The sequence below is a fragment of the Equus caballus genome, chromosome 17 (genome assembly GCF_041296265.1).
Source record: "Equus caballus isolate H_3958 breed thoroughbred chromosome 17, TB-T2T, whole genome shotgun sequence".
NCBI classification, from domain to species: Eukaryota; Metazoa; Chordata; class Mammalia; order Perissodactyla; family Equidae; genus Equus; species Equus caballus.
The window spans coordinates 34,187,839-34,211,140 of NC_091700.1; the positions used below are offsets into that span (position 1 = coordinate 34,187,839).

A 23,302-nucleotide genomic window follows, 5' to 3' on the forward strand; every position below is an offset into this window, starting at 1 on the left:
TTACAGAGTTCCTCAACACTGCTTGAACACATGGGAAACTCTGTTAGTTTTCCATTTTATCATTACCTTTCCTGTGCTCACCAATATGCTCACATCACCTAAATCTTAGACAGATAAAACAATACAAAAATGGTCTTAAAATATAGCTCTTAAACACAGGGAGAAACGAAATAGATGTGAAAGATGTGAAAGACTGCCTTAGAGGTCTACCAACATCTTACACATTGGTGGCTGGAAACAGAAGGCAAATGAAGAGGAAATGTATTATGCACCTAGTTGATGAAAAGTCAGTTGCGTTTTGTTTGCACTATACTTTCATAAACTGGAAGGCACACATAAGAAAGTTTGTGCTTGGCTGATTAAAAAGGAACTGCATTAATTTCCTATTTCTGCTGTAACAAAATTACCACATACTCGGTGGCTTTAAACAATATAAATTTATTTCCTTACATTTCTGGAGGTCAGAAGTACAAACTCAGTCTCAGTGGGCTAAAAATCAAGGTGGTGGCCGAATTTGTTCCCCTTAGAGGCTCTAGGGGAGAATCCATTCATTTTTTTGCCTATTCAAGCTTCTAGAGACTGCCCATATTCCTTGGCTCATGGCTACATCACTCAACCCCTACTTCTGTCATCACATCTCTTTCTCTGATTCTGACCTTCCTGCCTACCTCTTATTGAGACCTTCTGGTCACCTTGGGCCCACTTGGATAATCCAGAATAATCTCCCCATGTCAAGATCCTTAATTTAATCACAACTTCAAAGTCCCCTTTGCCACATAAGGTGACGTATTCACAGGTTCTGGGGATTACGCCATGCACATCTTGGAGGGGCCATATTTTTTCTACCATAGGAACCATCTGTTTCTCAACTATGATAACACTATATTTCTCCCACCTGTTCCTCACTAAGTAGAACACATAACTTCATGCAAAGAAGATGAGTATGTTTTTGTGTTGCAACAACGTTGTTCAGAAAACAGGTAACTACTTTTGATCTTCATCTTCAGGGTGATGAAACACCTTGGACAGCTAATCCCATCTCCTTTAGAATGCAGGTGAGATATGGTAGTTGAATAAGCACTGGACTTGAGGACAGACGACACAGACCCAACTCCTAGCTCTGTGAGAGTTCCTCAGCATTGTGCCAGGGCAACACGAAGTGCTTAATGAATATCGATTGCATGAGATTGAAGGCAGTACCAAAATCAGCCAGTTTGAACTCTTAAAAGGGTGAGCACAGCGGGTGGAAAAAGAGAAAAGGCAAGACCACAATTTATCTCACAGCTTTATTAAGACACAGTGTGCTTCCTAAATTGAGTTTTTTCCCAATATATAGATTTTCCCAACTATTATTAACTGTAATTAGACATTAAGATGTGAAATATGAAAATGAACCTAGTTTTATTATGCAGCATCTAATGAACCATGCAAGGTACGGAAATTATTTTTTAAAAATAATTACCTATATATACCAGATAATAGAAGAAGATTTGGATCTTAGAAGCAATTTGAGCTAATTTGGGAGGAAAATGAAGAGTGATTAACCAATTAACAATACAGACATTTTCCAAACAAGGACATGTAAATAGGTTGTGGTGTTTTCTTGGATTGGTGATTGGAGAAAGAATGATGAAGCAAGTGAAGGATCATTACTCAGGGTAAACTAAATGTACACAACACAGTTTGTGGAATCAGGACAGTGCCAGAGTGTTTGTCAACTACAGTCATCATCGCCATCCTCCTTCCCTGACCTTATCCTGTCCTGTTCTTGTGAACTACCATTTTCAGAGATTGTTATGGCAACTCTTTTAGCTGTATTTCCTAGCATTCCTCATAACAGTAGTTCCAATCTGCATTGGCTCCGATTACCTATAGGTGCCAGGATATGTGGGCAGCTCAGCACTGCTTTTCGGCAACACCACTTGATGACAGCTTAAGATAGTTTTCCTAATAAGTCTACTGTAGCAGCTCACATGTCTTAGCAATTACCCTTTAAGAATATTGTACATAGCATCAGGCTTCCTTCTTTGATGTTGAACATTGCAATTTGTCACATTACCGGTGTCTCGTCCTTCTCCCTTTTGCTGTACCCTGAGGCAAGGTACTTGTCCTTAAGCTCTTTTTTGGCCCAGGAGGGCTCTCATTTTTTCCCAAGGCTGTGTGTGTGTGTGTGTTTGTGTGTGTGTGTATGCGTGTGTTTGGGTGCGTGTGTTTGCTCCAGTCAGTTGAGGGTACAGCAGGGAAGAATTCCAGGATTTTACAATATGAAGTTCTTCAATATATCTAGGTATTGTCTCATTTCAGGAATCTTGACAGAAGTCCTCAAACATGCTCATGTCAACCTGCACCACCAGATCACAGAGACAGCTCTACAAATTAACTTCCAGGAATAGTCCAGGTTCTCAGTTCTCAATAATCTTAGTTCTCCTGGACAAATAGCCAATATTTCATCTATTACATTAGGCAAATATGCCTGCATTTATTTTAAATATACCTCAACTATCAGCTGCCTAAGTAGTTTCTGCAGTACTTAAAATTAAACTAAACGTGAGTTAGACAACTTACTAATTCTATTTAAATTTGAAATTATCTATTAAATCTAGTTAAGTGAGGGGTCAAGAGGGGACATCAGTTAGGAAAGAGACAGAACCAAAAGACAGGAAAAGCAGAGGTAAATACTCCCTCTCCTCTGCCCACTGGTATTCAAATCTCCTGCTGACACCTCCTATTGGACAAATCCAATTGCAAGTCATAGGGCAAAAGAGTCTGGGTATTGTAAACCATAGAAGTCAGCCTCCCAGAAAGGCTGAGGAGGACAGACAAGGACAGAGAATGGATAAAGATCAAATGGAGAGTAAAGAGAAGTTCCGTGTTGTCTCTTTTGTGTTTCTCTCCAAAAGCAACCACTTGACACTCTTTAACTTACTCTTCTGAGATTTACCTCCACATCTCTATTAAACTCATTTATATTATTTGTTCTTGGTTCCCCAGTAGTAGACATTTTCTACTGACCTCTCGCTTTTAACCATTCAATGCAATCTCATACACACACACATACACATTTAATATTTCTATCTTCCTTATGTTGTTACATGGCAAGTTTGGTTTTATCCTTATTCTGTGTTTGCGTTACTAAGATTACACAAATGCCATTCACAGTTGAGACATATTTTGTACCATGGCTACTTTTTCTTTCTTGCACAGTCTGTTTGTTTGTTTCTTTTCTCAGTTTCCTAGGTCTAATAATATCCATTTTTATTATTTGCTCAGTTTACTAAAACATTGTCATCAATTCAACTCCTGACTTTCCACCAATTGTATAAATTTGTTTTTAAACCAATCGGATGCATTAGGTATTGCATCAGTTTCTTCTTCTTGGAATCATCTCTCCCAGAGCTTCTGACATTCCGGTTCTGACTGTTTGCTCTCAAAGTTAGGTGCATAGTTGTTTCCCTAGGATATCTCATCATATCCATAATCTGTTGTTTTTGGTTCTCCTCTTTTGCATATCTTATGTCTTTACTTTTTAAAATTTCTTCCTTAATTATAATGGAACGTGACTTACAGAAGATTACTGAGAGGAATGTATAGAAAGTAAATTTCTGAGAACTTACATACATGAAATTGTCATCATTCTACCCTCATACTTAACTAATACTAGCTCAGTATAGTATTCTAGGTGGGAGATATTTTCGCCTCAGACTTTTGAAGAGGTATCTCCATTGTCTTGAGGCTTCCAGTGTTACTACTAAAAAGAACTCAGTTATTTGGGTGCCTAATCCTTTTAGTGTGACCTATTTTTCCTCACACCTTCTTTTGTCCTCAGTTTTATGAAGTTTTAGGAATATGTGCTTTGGCTATTGTAAGAATTTACCATCTTGTGTTTCTGACAGGATCTCACCCAAAGTAAGCACCGGCTTGGTGATACCAGGGGTGCTGGAAAGGGTGTGTAGCCTTAGGAAAGTAGTTCAGTGACTCTCACACATTGTCTTTCCATAGCTCTACCTGAGAGAAGGATCACATGTATCACATTTCCACTAATTATGATCAGTCACTGATGCTATCTAGGTAAGACTGGTTAAAATTATATGCAATTATTGACTCTTTACTATATAGTGTCTTTCTCTACCTCCCAAATCATTGTCACTACACTGTGTTTTAAAAAACACAGATTCTGAAGGAACGTCCTATCGTACTAGGAGGTAAGGAGTCTGACAGTCACTGAGATTGATTAATCAAGGATCATACATCTAGCATGAAGTAGAGTCGAGATGCCTGCCCATGTGCATAAGTTAAAGTCTGTGCCCCTTAATCATTTGGGCACAGAGGGGAAGGTTATCTACAACTTCTCACATCTATGAATTATTTAAGTCTTTGGTTCTATAAATTTTCCATATGTTTTATATTATGTATTCTCACTTTTAATACCCTCTGATGTGCCCTTACATGTGATTAGAATTAAAGTATATGAGGCCAGCCCTGTGGCCAAGTAGTTAAGTTCCCACACTCCACTTCGGTGGCCCAGGGTTTCACTGGTTTGGATCCTGGATGCAGACCTAGCACTGCTCATCAAGTCATGCTGAGGTGGCATCCCACATAACAGAACTAGAAGTACCCATAACTAGAATATACGATGGTGTGCTGGGGGGCTTTGGGGAGAAAAAGAAGAAGAAGAAAAAAGAACTAAGTATGATACATTTGGGTAAATAAAACCAGCACATTCTTTAATTACCACTATACGACCTTTAAAATTATTAGATTTTGAGATTGTCCTCCTGAATCAGCTGTATTATTGCTACAAGACTACCTCTCAAAGAACCACTGAGCCACCTGTATTGAGTTTCATCTGCATAATTAACACTATCCTTTTCAGTAACAAAGGAGAATCAGAAATTTTTATGCTAAAGATGTCTGGTAGTAGATAGCAGATTATCATTTACTTGAGCTGAGGGCATCGTTTTATTATCTGCATGTGTTTTAAGAATACCTATATGGCTAAGATGTACTACTGTACATTGTTGTTTTCTTAGAGAACGGACACAGGATTTGCCTTAAAGATGTCCCCTCCCCTTGGGTTGGAAGTCAAGTGACCAGAAAAATACAGAAAATGAGACATAAATACATTTGTTCTAAACTGGCAGTTATACATAAAAGCAGGAAAGGATTATCAAGCCATATAATCTGATATCACACATTTCAAAGTCAATGTTGACCTTGAAGGAAGAAGGAGTAGATATTTTTTTAAAGTAACAATGGGACCACAGAGAATTTCATCTTAGAAATATAATGTTAAATATGATTCTTATTGCCTAAGAGTTTGGCAAATATCTCAAAAGTCAACAGCACCACAATTGATTCCAACTAACCTTATATTCTAAGCCATCTTTGGTGGTCTAGTGGTTAAGACTGGGCACTCTCACTGCTGTAGCCCAGGTGCATTTTCTGGTCAAGGAGACACACCACTCTCTGTCAGTTGTCATACTGTGCTGCCTGTGTGTTGCTGTGATGCTGAAAACTATGCCACCAGTATTTCAAATACCAACAGGGTCACCCATGGTAGACCAGTTTCTGTGGAGCTGACAGACTAGGAAGAAGGACTTGGCAATCCACTTTCCAAAAATTGGCCATGAAAAAACTGTGAATACCAGTGAGGCATTGTCTGCTATAGTGCAGGAAGGTGAGAGGATGGTGCATACTGACCGGGCAGGTTCTGCTCAGCTGTACAGAGTCGCTAGGAGTTGAAATCCACTCCACGGCACTAACAACAATCCTATATGATAAGCAAAGTGCAAGACCATGAATACAGGGTATTTAAGAGATTGAGAAACAGATGCCAGCATTAGCCCATCATCCATTGTTTTGGAAACCTTCTTCCTATGTACTGTGTGTTCTTTCCTCAAAGTGAAGCGAGGAAGTGAATGTCTCCTCCTTATTGAGTCAAAATGGGGTATCTATCTTCAGAAGAACTGTTTGGAGGGAATTTAGCATTAGTCCTTAGGCTTTGAGTGATATAGGCATGGGTATCTGATTCCTGCCTAGTAGATTTTAAAGGTGAGAGGCTGTGGTTATAGTTGTCCCTTATTGGTGGCATTAGAGAGGGAAGAATTTTCCTGTACCTGTAGGCACAGTGATTAACAGTGTTGGTTTTCTCAGGACTGAGAGATTTACTGACATGGGACTTTCAGAGCTAAAATAAGAAATGTCTTGGGCAAGTCAGGGCTAATTAGTCACCCTCTTCTAGGACTTCCTGGTGCAAGAAGATATGCATATTTCCCTGTGGCCAGATTAGGGCCTTATCAAGGAAGCCTAAATGAGTAGTCTTAGGAGAGCTTCATTCAAGAGATCCACCTGGGAATTTGAAATGACTCAGAGAGTGTGAATACCTAAAAAAGAAGGAGTAAGCTAGAATTCTAAGTGGCCAGTCAGATGCAGAAATTCCAAGAGTAAATGAACTGTAAATGAGATATATCCAGGGATTGAGAGCATCTCATGAGAACCCACCAAAGCCACCAGAGTAGAAAGCGTGAGCTTTGGCCATCTGCTAGATCCAGAATGTAACACGCTAGGTTATAAATGTACCCAACAAGTAACATGTTTTCTTCCTCTTACTACTTCTCTCTCCCTCCACTAGAACCCTGGAGAGGCCCAAAACAGTAGCTGACATGTGGAGGCAAAGATGGTACAAGAATAATGAAGAAGCCAAACACAGTCTCTTCAACCTAGAGTTTTGCAAGCCTGAGGTAGCCACAAACTACGAGGCAGGAGAAGTTTTAAATTTATGTGATCATTAATCTTCACTGGACATTATATTACCAAAAAGTGACTAGAGGACTATATATTTATTACCTGGAATCATCAGAAAAACTTATAGACTCTGTATTTTACCAAGAAGCAGGTAAAAACAAGTTGAGAGAATGGGCTTGAAGCAGCAATGTGAGAAAGAATAAAAATTCACATTTAGTTCATAAAATAAAATGAGTATATTTAACCCCTTCCAGGCTCTGAGGTTAAGGTGCAAGATTATAAACAAATGTCCTCTTTAAGAGTGTAACGGGAAAGTATATTCATCCTGGGACACTAAGGTTTTAAAAGAAACGTAAAGGGAATATTTATGCAAGAGTTTGAGGATGTTGGAGAATTTTAGGGCGATAAAACTGAAGTTCCAGACAACGCAGAGGAAGAGTTGGTCCATATGCAGATGGGCCACCTGGAAGCCTTGGAAATATGGTGCTGCCTGAGGGAAACATCCACGTGAGTGCTGATGGGTTCAAGTCAGTTAGAATCTCACAGGAAGGTGGGCAAGCCATTTGGGACATAGTCTTCTCTACTTAGTTGGAAGTTGTAGGACCACTGGGCTGTTGTTCTTTCCTGCACTTCTTACACTGTGATGCTGGCCTGGCTGGTAAGGATGCATGGAGTGGGTGCTGAGATTTCCTAGCAAATACCAGGACAGAAGAACCAGCACTGAAGGGCCTGATGATACTTTAGTTCTCACCTATAACTACAGTAACTCTGGTGCATTTTAACAGATTAACTTGTCATTGGTTCTAAATTGATTCACTACACACTATTGCTCAGGGTGTGCCCTACAAAAGGGTGCCTGAAGGAGGAGGTAAGCGGAATGGGGAATGCAGCCTGCAACATGCTTGTCAAGCTCTATGCCTCTGGTGTTGCAGCTGCCAGGAAGCAGTGGCTATTTCTGATTCATACAAAAGTGCTTTGTGAGCTACGGGAGAAGACTAGAAGCAAAAAATCAAGTCTACTTATAAAGAAGAGAAAGAAACCAAGCCTTTAAACTGAGGACAAATAGAAAGTATTCCCTTGATCAAGTCATTACCCCTGTTGAATTATATTTATTGGAAACTTTAGCTTAATTTTATTGATTTTAGCTTAAATTTGGATCATTATATCTTAAAATGTTTTCCTGAATATTACAATAAGCTATTACATTAACACCCAAAAAAGTGTTTAGGTATGCCAAAGTTTGCCAGTGATAGACAATTTAATTAAAGGTATTAGACAACAGGAAGTCTCTTAGAATAGTTATAGAAAAGGTCACAGCCAGGAAAGGTGGGTGTGATGGATTCTCGCACTGAGAACTATCAGTAAATGTCTCACAATTATCTATCTAAACTTTCCAGGTGATTTTCAGCAGAAGCTGTTTCTAATCTGTTCGGAAGTAATTAATTCAAGGAGAAATGAAATCTAAATAGTACTTAAAAAGGAATGACAGTGGTATTATTGCATATTCCTCAACATTTTACACCACATCTCAAAGAGACTAGTCGGTCTTAGAGAATGAACCTGAATTAGAATGAGCAACCAGTCACTGCTGCTATGCAGCTATCAGAAGACTGTATATCTGGGATGAGAAGAAAGTTTAAATTAGTTCTTTAGAAAGCTTAAATAAATTCCAATGATTTTTTTTTCAAGTTCAACATCTTGATGTAGTAATCTTTGTCGCTCATATTTTATTTAATATTTCACATTAACTATAAATAAAATAAGTTCTAGTTTTCCTCAGGTTTTACCATCATAGATAATACATATTGTTGGTGCTATATGTTCCCTGAATATCCTTTAAAGATCATATCAGTACAAATGGATCGAACTCATAAGTGTTGCTTTAGGAAGATAGGAGGAAGGGGGTGTATGCTTTCCTATTTTCCAGAGGGTAAATATTTACAACTGTCCCAAATATAATATAACTGTCAAAGAACATGAAATCAGCTCTTGGTAAAAAGTAATCAGCAATAGTGGAAAAAGTCACCAAGTCAGAATGTAAGAAAAAGAACTTTAGTACAGAGAGACACTGGATGAGAGGAGATTACCTCTCTTCTAGCGATTAAATCCAGTATTTAATGACTTTGAGGTATGTGTCATTTCCCTCCTAAAATAGTTTTGTCAGTTTATAACTATGCTTTAAGCACTATGTATGCTAATTATTTATAAGCTTTCTAAATGTTCCTCTTAGGTATAGGTATATTCAGATTTTCTGCTAATTTTGACAATTTGGCAGTTTATCTATTTTCAGAAATTTATTCCACTGAAACTGTTTAATAAACAGTTATCATCTATTACATATCTTGTTGTGTATCCTTATCTGCCCCCCTCAATCTCCAAGAGCCTACAAATACAGCAGTTATATGCACAAATTAAAATTTCTAATTTTATTCTGTCATCTGTAATCTATCATTCAACAAATTTCATTCAGCTGTAATGAATCACTCAAAATTGTCACTAAATCCATATTTCATGAAAAAAGCATAAAGAAATCCATAGGAGTTTGTCCTGGTAGTTGATGGGGCCTTAGACTTCATAACCCCCATACACATGGCATGGACTGAGAGAAGAATTTTTCCGCTCTTAAAATTTTAAAACTATCAGAAGCACAAAATTAAAAGAAACTTTACACTTTCTTATTGTCACCAACTTTATTTCCCAGTCTATGTTGACCCATTAATGAGGATTTATTGTTTTTCTAATTCTCTAAGTGAGGCTCTCCTTGGGCATGGCCCTAACTTACCTTTGTCAGAAGGAGAACATTTCAATTTAGAAAAAACTCTTTAATTGAGCCTTAAATCTACTTTACATAATGTAACATGGATGGGAAAATCTGCAGAAATTTCTACGTTGCTCTAAAATACTCATGGATCTTCTCTTTATTTACAGGAAACATTTTTGCCAGTTCCAACCCCATTCCCCATCTTGGACACTTATGAAATTTTGAAAAAGGATTATTGGGAGAGGAGGGTCTCCGGTGTTTTCACTACCAGCATATTAACATATAACAATATATATTAATATATAATATATATGAATATTTCTTGCAAGTTTCCTTCCTTTGATCCTGAAGATAATTACTTGGTGCAAAAAAATAAAACGAAAATGACTTTCTAGGGAAGTCTATGAAGCCATTTCAAGGGAGGTAAATGAAACAAAACTGAGCAATCACCATGGATTACATTTACCACATGCATTCCTTAGGTTTCTCTAGTCTCTTACTCAACAAAAAATATAAAATATGTAAAAACTTTGGATATATACATGAGAAACCCACTGCATGTTTGCCCTTTTCAGATTCTCTTCTTCATTAAAATGTGAAAGGAATTGTCTCAAGAATGTTCTAAATTTTTACAAAGCAGTGAAGCAACACTTCTGGGAGAGAATATGTCATCTCCAGACAATCCTAATCCCAACACAATAATAATGAGTGACTCATGATAATGTCAAAAATCGTGGTTGATGTCTGTATTCACAACCCAGAGCATGGAGTGGAACAATCTTCTAGAGTCACCACAAACATAGCTTAAGAAAAATCTTTTAGAGACATGAAAAATATAGTTTCCTTTATTATGAAATGTTTGTTTCAAGAGTGACAAGAGAGTATTTATTAACTTATCAGAGATAATGCTTATAATGTTTGTAGGTTATTAACAATGCTTAGTATGTATATGTTATATTTTGTTAAAAATTGTTTTAAAACACATAGACACAGAGATTAGATTGGTGGTTACCTGAGAGGAAGAGAGAAGGAAGGAGGGCAAAAGGGGTAATAGGGTACATATGCATGGTGAGGGATGGTAATTAGTCTTTGGGTGGTGAACATGATGTAGTCTGCACAGAAATCGAAATATAATAATGTACATCTGAAAGTGTATATAATCTTATAAACCAATATAACCCCAATAAAAAATCCCTTTAAATTTTAGCATTTAATAATCATATTAGTAATAGTAATATAGACTTCACACTATATTTTCCTAGATTAGCACTTCCATTTTTTAAAATAACACTTCCTTTCCATATTGAGTTATTTCAAGCATCTTTGGTTGACTAAATACTTCTTTGAGTAATGCTTTTTCAACAAAATACAAATATAGAAGAGCTTTTAGATATCCGATAATTTTTCATTGAATTTCAGCATGAATGAGATGTTTACCTAGATAGTAAAAGTTCTATAGTTGCAGTATTTTCCCCTCAGAAATTTTATTAGCTTCTTTTACTTTAAATTTAGAAAGAAAAACTCAGATTTTGTTTATGTGTTTGAGTGTCTATGTTTTTCTTCCTGAATATTTCCAAGAGATTTTTTGTTTTGTTTTTTCCTTGAAAGACAAATATCAGTCTAGTTATAGTCAGATGTCTGTGCAATTTTTTTCATAATATTTGATGACCCCTTTCAATTTACAGATCACGCCTACCAGTAAAAATTAAAAAAAAAAAAACTCCCTAAAAATCTCTAATATATCGAGATGAAAGGAATAGAGATGATGAACAACACAGTTGAGAAGTACACAATAAGCATGTTGAATTTGGGTGTTAATCACAAGAACCAAACCAAGTTTCATAGCTCGTTAAGCAGCCAATTAGCCCAGAGATGCTAAATGTGTCAAAAGGAGGTCAGTTAATAAAGGGATTTATCAAATAAAGATCAGCTAAGTAGACACCTCTCCAGCAGCTATCAGAACGTTCTCAAACATGTAATATAATTTTTTTCTCCATCTCTACTTTTGGTCATTCTCATTACAATTTTATGTTAAGAAATACATGGAATGTGTTGCTTAGTAAAAAGGTTCCTAAAATTCTTTTAGGCAGTGAATTTAGACTTCAGCTTTATTTACACAATACAATAGCAAACAGGATTGAAAGCAAGATTAAATATTCAATGATTTTATTTCTTTAACTTTTCAATTCTAGGAAAGATTTTCCCAATAAAATGTTAAGTCAAATAAGTTTTGTGAATCTCTGAAATTGGGTATTTATATTGTGTATATTTTGACATATTTACTTAGACCTATCAACAAGTGTTAATAAGTACATTCAAACTTTCTTATTGTATGGTTAACAAATCTAATACCATACAGTTGCTGGCAAATACCAAGGCAAGAATGTCAACTATTACCTAGAGATAAGTTTAAGGAATACAGAGTGCTTTCTATGTGGCCTGTAATATTTCAGAATTTTATTTTACCACTCTTTATTATAGCATCAAAATCTGAAGATAGGAAATAAGGACAGGAAATTTGTCTCTTTGAGGTTTTGTCTGTAGTACCAATAATGTGGAGATATACCTCATTTGTCTAACTCTACAAAATTCACCTCAGAAAGGGGCATTCTTTGCTACTTCCAAGGAGGGACTCTGTAAGTGTTTTGCCACTAATGGACCATAGTCTTTGTTCCTACATTTGAAGTACAACATCTGCTCCTTAACAGCAAGCCACTGTTCTGATTGAATAAGATACATCTTTAAACACAACACATTTAGTAAGGCCTTAGCAGTGTAGTTGTTTTGCCCATTCATATCGAAGGAAAAAGAAGACTGTTTACTATTGAAACTAATGCAAAATGAAGAGATAACGTAAAAACATTCAATGTTATATCTAGCCATCATCCTGAGTAATTCTGGTTTTTTTTAAAAGTCAGTTGCTATCTTCAAATTTCTTGCATAATAATCATAGACTCCACCAGTGAGACTATCTAAAAATCTGACTTTATCAATATTTTTAGAGTTAGCAAAATTCAAGTTTAAAGTCCCTTGTTAAAGAGGAGTTGGGATTTCTCTAAATTTAACCTCTTGTCAAAAGTACTCATCCAATCTGTTAATAGAGCCAGCATCTGTAAATTCCCCTGAGGATTTTTTAGATTTCAGGAAGTTACAAGAATTGATCTACTACGATTACCTACATAATGCTTTCCCTTGTAGTAGATTCTGTAGGGATGTGCTTGCATTAGTTTTCTATGTTACATAACAAATTACCACAAGTTTAGTGGCTTAAAATCACACACATTTGTGAATGGATTGAACTCTCCAATCAAAAGGCACAGAGTGGCAGGATGGATCAAAGAACAAGATCCAACAATATGCTGCCTCCAGGAAACACACCTCAGCCCCAAAGACAAACACAGATTCAAAGTGAAGGGATGGAAGACAATACTCCAAGCTAATAATGAACAAAAGAAAGCAGGTGTTGCCATACTTATATCAGACAAAGTACACTTCAAAGCAAAACAGATAAAGAAAGACAAAGAGGGGCAGTATATAATGATAAAAGGGACGCTCCACCAAGATGACATAACACTTATAAATATATATGCACCTAACACAGGAGCACCAAAATTCGTAAAGAAACCATTAACAAAACTAAAAGGAGACATCAACAGCAATACAATAATAGTAGGGGACCTCAACACTCCATTAACCCCAATGGACAGATCATCAACAAGGAAATTATAGAATTAAATGAAAAATTAGATCAGATGGACCTAATAGATATATATAGGACACTTCATCCAAAACCAGCAGGTTACACATTCTTCTCGAGCGCGCATGGAACATTCTCAAGGATAGACCATATCTTGGGAAACAAAGCAAACATCAATAAGTTCAAGAGGGTTGAAGTAATATCAAGCATATTTTCTGATCATAATGCTATGAAACTAGAAATCACCTACAAGAATAAAGCTGGGAAAGGGCCAAAAATGTGGAGACTAAACAACATGCTACTGAACAAACAATGGATTATTGAAGAAATTAAAGAAGAAATCAAATATTATCTGGAGACAAATGAAAATGAAAACACACTGTACCAAATTATTTGGGACACAGCAAAGGCAGTGCTAAGAGGGAAATTCATTGCAATACAGGCTCACCTCAATAAGCAAGAAAAATCTTACATAAACAACCTCAAACGACACCTAATGGAATTAGAAAAAGAACAAACAAAGCCCAAAGTCAGTAGAAGGAGGGAAATAATAAAAATTAGAGCAGAAATAAATGATATTGAAACAAAAAAGACAGTAGAAAGGATCAATGAAACAAAGAGTTAGTTCTTTGAAAACATTAACAAAATTGACAAACCCTTAGCCAGACTCACTAAAAAAAGAGAGAGAGATGTCTCAAATAAATAAAATTAGAAATGAGAGAGGGGAAATCACAACAGATACCAAATAAATACAAAGGATCATAAGAGAATACTATGAAAAACTATATGCCAACAAATTGAAAATCCTGGAAGAAATGGATAAATTCCTGGACTCATACAACCTCCCCAAACTGAATCAGGAAGAAATAGAGAATCTGAATATACCAATCACAAGTAAAGAAATAGAAACAGTAATCAAAAACCTCCCCAAAAATAAGAGTCCAGGACCAGACGACTTCTCTGGAGAATTCTACCAAACATTCAAAGAAGATTTAATACCTATCCTTCTCAAACTATTCCAGAAAATAGAGGAAGATGGAGCACTCCCTAATACATTCTATGAAGCCAACATCACCCTGATCCCCAAATCTGACAAGGACAACACAAAGAAGGAAAACTACAGGCCAGTATCACTGATGAACATAGATGCAAAAATCCTCAACAAAATTTTGGCAAACCAAATACAGCAATACATCAAAAAGATTATACACCATTATCAAGTGGGATTATACCAGGGACACAGGGATGGTTCAGCATCTGCAAGTCACTCAACGTGATTCACTACATTAACAAAATGAGAAGAAAAAACCACATGATCATCTCAATAGATGCAGAGAAAGCATTCAACAAGATCCAACATCCATTTATGATAACAACACTCAATAAAATAGGTATAGAAGGAAAGTACCTCAACATAATAAAGGCCATATATGACAAACCCACAGCCAACATCATACTCAATGGACAAAAACTGAAACCCATCCCTCTCAGAACAGGAACAAGACAAGGGTGCCCACTTTCACCACTCTTATTCAACATAGTACTGGAGGTTTTAGCCAGAGCACTTCGGCAGGAAAAAGAAATAAAAGGAATCCAAATGGGCAACGAAGAAGTAAAACTCTTGCTGTTTGCAGATGACATGATCTTATATATAGAAAACCCCAAAGAATCCATAGAAAAACTATTAGAAACAATCAACAACTACAGCAAAGTTGTAGGGTACAAAATCAACATACATAAATCAGTAGCATTTCTATATGCTAACAATGAACTAACAGAAAAAAATCTCAAGAACTCAATCCCATTCACGATTGCAACAAAAAGAATAAAATACCTTGGGATAAATTTAACCAAGGAAGTGAAAGATCTATACAATGAAAACTACAAGACCTTCTTGAAAGAAATCAACGACGACATAAAGAGATGGAAAGACATTCCATGCCCATGGATTGGAAGAATAAACATAGTTAAAATGTCCACACTACCTAAAGCAATCTACAGATCCAACGCTATCCCAATCAAAATCCCAACGTCATTCTATACAGAAATTGAACAAAGAATCCTAAAATTCATATGGGGCAACAAAAGACCCTGAATTGCTAAAGCAATCCTGAGAAAGAAGAACAAAGCTGGAGGCATCACAATCCCTGACTTCAAAACATACTACAAAGCTATAGTAATCAAAACAGCATGGTACTGGCACAAAAACAGGCACACAGATCAATGGAACAGAATTGAAAGCCCAGAAATAAAACCACACATCTATGGACAGCTAATCTTTGACAAAGGAGCTGAAGGCCTACAATGGAGGAAAGAAAGTCTCTTCAACAAATGGTACTGGGAAAACTGGACAGCCACATGTAAAGGAATGAAAATCAACCATTCTTTTTCACCATTTACTAAAATAAACTCAAAATGGATCAAAGACCTAAAGATTAGGCCTGAAACAATAACTCTTCTAGAAGAGAATATCGGCAGTGGACTCTTTGACATTAGCTTCAAAAGAATCTTTTCAGACACCATAACCCCTCACATGAGGGAAACAATAGAAAGAATAAACAAATGGAACTTCATCAGACTAAAGAGCTTCTTCAAGGCAAGGGAAAACAGGATTGAAACAAAAAATCAGTCCACCAATTGGGAAAAAATATTTACAAGTTATTTATCTGACAAAGGGTTAATCTCCATAATATACAAAGAACTCACACAACTCAACAATAAAAAATCAAACAACCCAATTACAAAATGGGCAGGGGACATGAACAGACATTTCTCCAAAGAAGATATACGGATGGCCAATAGACACATGAAAAGATGCTCATCATCACTAATCATCAGGGAAATGCAAATCAAAACTACACTAAGATATCACCTTACATCTGTTAGAATGGCAAAAATATCCAAAACCAAGAGTGACAAATGTTGGAGAGGCTGTGGAGAAAAAGGAACCCTCATACACTGTTGGTGGGAATGCAAACTGGTGCAGCCACTATGGGAAACAGTATGGAGATTCCTCAAAAAGTTAAAAATAGAAATACCTTATGACCCCGACATTCCACTACTGGGTATCTATCCTAAGAACCTGAAATCAGCAATTCCAAAAGTCCCATGCACCCCTCTGTTCATCACAGCATTATTCACAATAGCCAAGTCATGGAACCAACCTAAGTGCCCAGCAACTGATGATTGGATAAAGAAGATATGGTATATATATATAATGGAATACTACTCAGCCATAAAAAAGGACAAAGTCATCCCATTCACAACAACATGGATAGACCTTGAGGGTATTATGTTGAGTGAAATAAGCCAGACAGAGAAAGACGAACTCTGTATGACTCCACTCATAGGTGGTAGTTAACATAAGGACAAAGAGAACTGATCGGTGGTTACCACGGGAAAGGGGGGTGGGGGGAGGGCACTAGGGGTGAAGTGGTGTACCTACAACATGACTAATAATGATGTATAACTGTAATTTGACAATGTTGTTAACTATTATAACCTTAATAAAAACAATCACACACATTTATTATCTCACAATTTTGGTGGCTCAGGAGTCTGGGCACTGCTTACAGTTCAATAAGGCTGGAATCAATGTGCCAGCCAGGCTGGGAGCTCATCATAGGTTCAACTGGGGAAAGATCTGCTTCCAAACTCCCTCCAGTTGTTGGCAGAAATCATTTCTTTGTGGCTATAGGATTCATTTGAGCTTGCTTCTTTCTTTCTTTCTTTTTTTGAGGAAGATTAGCCCTGAGCTAACTGCTGCCAATCCTCCTCATTTTGCTGAGGAAGGCTGGCCCTGAGCTAACATCTGTGCCCATCTTTCTTCACTTTTTATGTGGGATGCCTACCACAGCATGGCTTGGCAAGTGGTTCCATGTCCCCACAATATATTTTATCAGTTTTTTGCTTTAAAAAGTCAAGGATAGAAGAGTTCTGTTTTCGGTAGTGAGCTTGGAAGTTGCCACTCTGTCTTAACAAGTAAAAAGCTGAAGAGACTGAAAAATCAACAATTCTTCATGGATCCCTAAGAGAGGGGAAGAAACAGGGCAGACCACTGCCTCCAAGATTGGAGAGATCAACAGGGAAATGCAGAGAACAACAATTTACCTGAGCAGAGACTCAGGAGCAAACACCTCCATGGGAACCAGTGCTGGAGTAGGAAAAACCTGAACTGTAATGGATGAGTTACTGGGGGTTCAGTGTGGACAACTCTGGAAGCTAAAATCACCAGGAGGAGCCAGTCATTGGGAAGCCCCACAATACTGTGAGATTCATTTCCAGGAGTTCAACTAGGTTCCCATAGTAAATGTCAAAGAAAAATCACCTCTTACTTCTGACAGGGGGAGGAGAAAAGGAACCATTTTAAAATGTGCTAGAGCACTCTGTTCTTTGCAACAAGTCCTGCCCTCAGTGGAAACTAGTTAACCTGAGTCTAACTGCTGAGGTATTATCAGAGCCAAACTGACCTGGAGAAGGGAAATACTCACCTTCAGCCCACTCTACCCAGCCTGTCCCACCTAAGAGGGGAGAAAAAAACTGAGAAGCACTTGGAAAGTTCACAGTCCAGAGGCAGAGGCTCACAAAAAGACTGTGACCTAATCATGGAACTATAGAATGCTTCCCTTCCCCTCATACCTCACCACCACATTACTAAAAGCCTATTTTTCACAGTTTCTTTTACCTGATACATCATATCTGGCTATTAAGAAAAATTACAAGGCATACCAAAGGTAAAAAACACAACTGAAGAGAGAGCCAGCATCAGAATTAGACATGGCAGGGGTGTTGGAATTATAAGACTGGGAATTTAAAACCATGGTTAACATGCAAAGGACTCTAATGGACAAAATGTATGGCATGCAAGAACAGATGGGCAGTGCAAGCAGAGAGGTGGAAATCCTAAGAAAGAACCAAAAAGAAATGCTAAAGATAAAAATCACTGTAACAGTAATGAAGAATGGCTTTGATGAACTTACTAGTAGACTAGACACAGATGAGGAAAGAATCTCTGACCTAGAGGATATATCAATAGAATCATTGAAAACTGGAAAGCAAGAAGAGCAAAGAGTGAAGGGAAAAAACGGAACAGGATATCCAAAGACAGTGAGACAATGACAAAAGAGTAACCGTTGCATAAATATGCATAGGTTAATAATAATAATAACCTATGCATAGAAATACCACAGGAGAAGAAAGGAACAGAAGACATATCTGAAATAGTAACAATCAAATGTTTCACCAAATTAATGTCAGCCACCAAACCACAGGTCCAGGAGCCTCAGAGAACATTATACAAGATAAATGCCAAAAAACTATACCTATGGATATCATCTTCAAACTACAGAAACCCAAAGATAAAGAAGAAAAATCCTGAAGAAGCCAAAGGACAAAAACACTTTACCTATAGAAGAATGAAGATAACAAATACAAAGACACACATAGATTAAAAATAAATGAATGGAGAAAAATATACCATGCTAACATTAATCAAAAGAAAAGAGGAGCAGCTATATCAATTGCAGAGAGCAAACTTCAAAGTAAAGAATGTTATCCAAAATAAAGAAAAGTATTGCATAATGATAGAGGGACCAATTTTCCAAGAAGACATAAAAATTCCCAACATGTATGAGCTGAACAAGAAAGCATCAAACTATGTGAGGCCAACACTGATAGAACTTCAATGAGAAAATGATGAATCTATTATCGTAGTTATAGACTTCAACATCCTTTGGACAGAAATGGACAGATCCAGCAGGCAGAAAATCAATAAGGATATAGTTGAACTCAACAGCATTATCAGTGAACTGGATATAATGGAAATCTATAGACTGCTTCCTCCAACAAGAGCAGAATATGCATTTTTCTCAAGCTCACATGGAACATTCATCAACGTTCTAGGGAATAAACACACCTTAACAAATTTAAAAGAATAGAAATCATGTAGTGTCTGCTCTAAGACTACACTAGAATTAACCTAGAAATCAATAACAGAAAGATAGAAGGGAAATCTCAAAATATGTGGAGCTCAAACAACATACTTCTAAATAACACTTAGGTCAAAGAAGAAATCTCTAGAGAAATCAAAAATATTTTCAACTAAATGAAATGAAAATGAAAATATAACTTACCCAAATTTGTGAGATGCAGGAAAAGCAGTGCTTAGAGAGAAATTTATACCATTGAATATATATACATTAGAAAAGAAGAAAATCAATAATCTAAATTTCTACCTAGGAAACCAAAAAGAGTATATTAAATCCAAAGTAATCAGAATAAAAGATAAAACAAGAATTAGAGCAGATCAATAATATTGAAAAAAGAAAATCAACAGAGAAAATAAACAAAACCAAAAGCTGGTTCTTTGAAAAGATCAATAAAATCGATAAGACTTTAGCCAGGCTAAGAAAAAGAGAGGATACAAATTATTAATATCAGAAATGAAAGAGGGGACATCATTACAAATCCTATGCCATACTATGAAAACCTCAATGCTCAAAAATTTGATAACCTAGGTGAAACTGACCAATTCCTTGAACGAGACAATCTGCCAAAACTCACACAAGAAGAAATAAGCAATTCGAATAGATCTGTATCTATTAATACAATTAAATAAATAATTAATAACATTTCCAAACAGAAAGCACCAGGCCCAGATGGGTTCACTGGTGAATTTTATCAAATATTTAAACAAAAAATAGTACCAGTTTTCTGCACTGTCTTTCAAAGGATAGAAGCAGAGAGCATACTTCCAACTCATTTTATGAGGCAAGCATTATCCTAATAACAAAATAGGCAAAGATATTACAAAAAAAGAAAACTACAGACCAATGTCTTGTGAATATGAGGCAAAAATCCTCAAAAAATATTAGAAAATGAAATCCAACAATTCATAAAAAGAATTATACATCACAACAGAGTGAGATTTATCCCATTTATGCAAGGCTGGCTCAATATTTGAAAATCAGTTGTAATGCATCACAGTAACAGGTTAAAAAAAATAATCACATGATCACATCAGTAGATGCAGAGAAGCAGTTGATAAAATTCAATACTAGGAACAGAGGAGAACTTCTCAACTTGATAAAGACAATCTATGAAAAACCTACAGCTAATATCACACTTAATGGTGAGAAACTCAAAACTTTCTCATTAAGATCATCTACAGGGAAAAGATGCCCTTCTTATCACTCCTGTTCAACATTGTACTGGAAATTCTTGCTAATACGATAAGTAAAGCAAAGGAAATAAAATGTATACAAATTGAGATGGAAGACATAAAACTGTCTTTGTTCACAGATGATATGATTGTCTATTTAGAAAATGCAAAAGAGTTTACAAAAAGAATCCTGTAACTAATAAGTGATTATAGCAAGGCTGTAGGATATAAAGTTAATATACAAAAACCAATTGCTTTCCTATATACTAACAATGAACAAATAGAATTTGAAATTAAGAATACAATACTAGGGGCCAGCCTCATGGCCTAGTGGTTAAGTTCACGCAGTCCACTTCAGTGGCCCAGGGTTTGCCGGTTCAGATCCTGGGTGTGGTCCTACACATTGCTCATCAAACCATGCTGTGGCAGCATCTCACATAGAAGAATTAGAATGACTACAACTAGGATACACAACTATACACTGGGGCTTTGGGGAGGAAAAAAACAGGAAGAGGAACATTGGCAACAGATGTTAGCTCAGAGCCAATCTTTCTCACCAAAAGCATAGTTAAAAAAAAAAGAAATAATTAAAAATAATGATACTGTTTATATTAGCATTACCCAAAATGAAATACATAGGTGTAAATCTATAAAATATATACATGATTATGTAAGGAAAGCTATAAAACTCTGATGAATGAAATGAAAGAAGAATTAAATAAACGAAGAGAGCTGCATGTTCATGGGAAGACTCAATATTACCAAGATGTCAGTTCTTCCCAATTTGATCTATACATTCAATGTAATCCCAATCAAAATACCAGCAAGTTATTTTGTTAGTATCAATAAACTGATTCTAAAACTTATATGGAGATGCAAAAGATCCAGATTAGCCAATATAATATTGAAGAAGAAGGGCAAAGTTGGAGGATTGACACTATCTGACTTTAAGACTTACTATAAAACTATAGTAGTTAAGAAAGCGTGGAATTGGCAAGAGAATAGATAGATCAATGGAACAGAATAGGGAAACATAAATAGCCCCAAATAAACATAGTAAATTTATCTGATGAAGGAGCAAAGGCAATGCAGTGGAAATAAAATAGTCTCTTCAACAAATGATGCTGGGACAACTGGACATCTACATGCAAAAACAATAAATATAGACACAGACTTACACCTTCCCAAATTAACTCAAAAACGTATCATACACCTAAAACACAAAACTATAAAAGTCCTAGAGGATAACATAGGAGAAAACCTAGATTACCTTGGATATGCTGATGACTTTTTAGATTCAATGCAAAAGACAGAATCCATGAAAGAAATCTTTGATAAGCTGAACTTTATTAAAATTAAAAACTTCTGCTTTGCAAAAAGACAATATCAAGATAATTAGAAGACAACCTACAGATTGGGAGAAAATATTTGCAAAAGACACATCTAATAAGCTGTTATTCAAAATACACAAAAACTCTTAAAACTCAACAATAAGAAAATAAACAACCCAATTAAAAAATGAGCCAAAGACCTTAATAGACAATTCATCAAAGAAGATATACAGATGGAAAATAAACTATACAGATTAAAGGTATAAGACATACAGATAAAAGGATGTTTTACAATATACATTATCAGGGAAAGGCAAATATAAACAATGAGATAGTACTACACACCTATTAGAATGGCCAAAATCTGGAAAACTGACAACATCGAATACTGACAGAGATATGGGGCAGGAGGAACTCTCATACATTGCTGGTGGGAATGCAAAATGGCACAGCCATTTTATCATACAATCCAGCAATCATGCTCCTTGGTATTAACCCAAAGGAGCTGAAAACTTGAGTCCATACAAAATTCTGCACAGAGATGTTTATAGCAGCTTTATCATAATTGCCAAAACTTGGAAGCAACCAAGAAATCCTTCAGTAGGTAAATGGATAAATAAACTGTGGCACATCCAGACAATGGGATGTCATTCAGTAAAGATAAATGAGCTATCAAGCCGCGAAAATACATGGGAAAAGCTTGAGTATATATTACTAAGTGAAAGAAGCCAATCTGAAAAGTGGCACTATATGATTCCAACTAATGACAGTCTAGAAAAAGTAAAATAATGGAGATAAGAAGATTCATGGTTGCTACAGGCAGAGGGCAGGAAGGTTGCTCTGCCTATTCATCTCAACAGAAATGAACAGAGAGACCACAGATGATTTTGAGAGCAAGGAAAAATACTCTGTATGATATTATAATGATGGAGATATATATATATATATATATATATATGATATAAATACACATTATATGCTTTTCCAAACCCATACAATGTATGCATTATGCACACCCACAGAATTCAAACCCATCATATATATATTATACATTATAAACTCATAGAATGTATATATCATACATTTTTTCCAAACCCATAGAATGTGCAATACCAGGAGTGAACCCTAAGGTAAACTATGGACTCTGAGTAATTAGGACTTTTCAATGTAGATTCATGCTTTGTAAAAAATGTAGCATTTGGTGAGTGATGTTGATAATGAAGGAGGCTATGCATGTGTGGGATCCAGGGGTATATGGGAAATCTTATACCTCCCTCTGAGTTTTATTGTAATCCTAAAACTGCTCTAAAAATATAAAGTCTTAAAAAAAGTCAAGTATCTTTTAAAAGATTTTTTAGTATGAAAAAAAGCATTTCAAATCTTCTCACATATGTGCCATTTCTGTTGCTCTCCATTCTTTTATGTAGATGAAGATTTCCATCTGGCATCATTTTCCTCTTGCCTGAAAGGCTTCCTTTAACATTTCTTTCTTGATTACAGATCAGCTGTTGAGAAATTCTTTCAGCTCTTTTGTGTTTAAAATGCCTTCATTTCATCTTTGTTTTTGAAAGATATTCTTGAAATATTGGGCATAAAATTTTAGGTTAACA

At 36.1% G+C, this 23,302-nt stretch overlaps 1 long non-coding RNA gene across 2 annotated transcripts in view; it reads left to right on the forward strand.

Moving 5' to 3' along the window:
* LOC138918350 (uncharacterized) overlaps window positions 1-9,080 on the forward strand; it is a 167,388-nt gene extending 158,308 nt beyond the window's left edge. Inside the window, exon 6 of one of the 2 annotated variants that reach the window (XR_011427686.1) lies at window positions 6,632-9,080. This is a non-coding gene — a long non-coding RNA (uncharacterized lncRNA). The remainder of the gene's footprint in view (window positions 1-6,631) is intronic. The other variant, XR_011427687.1, reaches the window with a different exon arrangement.
* Window positions 9,081-23,302: the final 14,222 nt, after the last annotated feature.